The following is a 2,500-nucleotide window of genomic DNA, read 5'->3' on the forward strand; positions in this document are numbered from 1 at the left end:
GTTTTGGAACAAAAGTATTTTTTTAAATAACGGCGATGCCTTTTTGTTTGGAGTCTTCAGAGGTCTCTTCCTCGATCCTTTCATTTATTTTTATTGTTAACGAGGTATTTATGAAGGAATACAAACCGTTTTTCGGACGTGTACTTTCCTTTTACATGTTACCTTTCTACTTGTTTACTTGTTGCTATGTTAATATGTTTTTTTGTAAGTTTCGGGGTTCTTTATTGTTACTGTTAACTTTTTTCTTAGGATGTAATTTAATCCATAGTCTCTTTTTAAATTTGATTTTTTTTGTTTCGTTTTTCACACATTAAATAACACCAATACGCCTATATCTATCTTACCATAGAGAGCTTATGCCAGGAGAACATTTGCACAATTCTGTGGCACACATTGGCACGACTCAATTCGTGCCAGTGCGCAAACTAGTCGTACACTGGCGTGAAGTGTGCGTAAACCCGTCATGACTGCATGCCATGTTGGGACGAAAATTTTGAAAAGTTAAAAATTTGATTTACGACAAAATTTCACGCCCAGGTCGTGATCTATGCGCAAACTGTTCGTGAACTCGTCGTGACCTCGGGGTGATGCGGGAGGATGATTGCCAGTTCGTGACAGTCGTAGCATGGCCATGACTGTCACAAACTGCCTTGTATAGTTCACGAACAACTCACGTCGAGTTCACGAGTAGTTCACGACATGTTCACGAATTTGGGCGTGTCGCAGCTTGGCCGTGCCTTCCTACTGACACAGTCACGTGTACTTCACACATTGATGGCACAAACAGACAAATAGTTCACAACTATTTTACGCACTTCACTAACAATTTGCGCAGTTCACGAGCAGTTCACGTACAGTTCACGAACAGTTCACGAACAGTTCACGAACAGTTCACGAGCATTTCACGACTAAAGCCCGACAGTGGCGCTTGTGTCGGTGTAGGGGTATATATAGGGCTTCCTGGACATTGCTCGCCATTCCAGAGATCGCCAGGAAAGAGACAACATGCCTAAAACGAAGCAGGCACGAGGAAGAGGAAAGCAGAAAAGGCCAGAAGCCGACAGGCCAGAGGCAGAGACCACTGAGAGATAATCCCCCTCAGTCATCGATATCAAGTGTTGATGTTATTACAGAGACACAGCAGGATCCACTCGAAAGCCAGAGACAGCCATCGAGTGAGGACGAGGCTACCAGACAGCAGAAGAAGTGGGTCCGGGTGTCCAAGAAAGAAATCCCTGAGTACCGTTAGACAAAAGAGGCCGAGTTGAGGTTGGAAGAGCTTGTGAAAGAGAACCCCCAGCTGTATGACAAGAAGCAGGAGTGGTTCAACGTGGCAGCCAAGAAAAGCCGGTGGGACCGAGTCGTTGAGCAGCTGAGCCTCCTGCCACTGGTCCCCAATGCAAGAAGCACTATGAGAACGTGAGAACCAGGATGGAAAAGATTATGAAGAAAGAGAAGAAGAGTGGAGTTGGCCAGCAACAGAGGAGTGTCCGTGACGATCAGATCATGGAGACCTGGAGTTTCCTGAGGCAACACATCGTCCAGGGAGAGACAGTCCCCAGAGAGCAGTTTGCTGTCCCGGAGACAGCTGCAGTGACGATCAGTGACGATAACGATGATGAAGGGAGGTTAACAGGTTCCCAGAGCCAAGCATCTACTAGCACTGGGAAGAGCAAGGGCAAGGGGAAGCAGTCCAGGCACCAGCAACAGAGACAGCCACCATAAACGCCGACACCGGGGTGAACCAGAGCGACCTCAGTGATGCAGTGAAGCAGGTGAGAATCACAATGTCTACATGCAGATTGTATTCCAGTTTGATTCATTGCTCTTGACATGGCATGTGCAATATGTTGCATTGAAATGCTGTACTAAATTGTTACAATGTTTGTATGTTTCAGATCCTCTCCAAAGCAGATTCCTTGGGGCCAGCCACTCCTACACCGGCCAACAGAAGATCGTACATGATTTTGCGTGCCTGCTGGAAGGGCACATGCAGGTCATCCCATAGGACTCCTTGAATTCCAGATAGACTGCTTCAACCTTGTCCACCACTACAGGCAGCAGCATCAGCTCTTCCAGCAGCCACATCAACAACCACCCATGACCTGGCCAGCTCCACAGCAGCAACAACCTTGGCAGCCCTCTCAGCAGCAGCAGTTCTGGCATCAACCTTAACCAGCCACCTTGCAGGCACCGCCAGAGCAGCAGCAGCAGCAGCAGCAGCCCTAGCAGCAACCTCCAGCCATCACCTCTAACCTGGATGCCACCCCAGTCACCACAATCTTCAGGCCAGTCGTCCTGGACCCGTACCACGGAGTGGCAACCAGGGATGCCACCTGCACTGTCAGCCACCCTTGTCAAGGCTCCTTCACCAACACCTTCATTGTCGTCGCTGCCAGCCACCTTCAAGACACCTGTGACACCACTCGGCTTCCCGGCCCTGCCCCCGGGGTCCATCGACAGCAGCCTAGTGGGCATTTCACCCTCAACCCTCTTCACC

The sequence above is a fragment of the Palaemon carinicauda genome, chromosome 29 (genome assembly GCF_036898095.1).
Source record: "Palaemon carinicauda isolate YSFRI2023 chromosome 29, ASM3689809v2, whole genome shotgun sequence".
NCBI classification, from domain to species: Eukaryota; Metazoa; Arthropoda; class Malacostraca; order Decapoda; family Palaemonidae; genus Palaemon; species Palaemon carinicauda.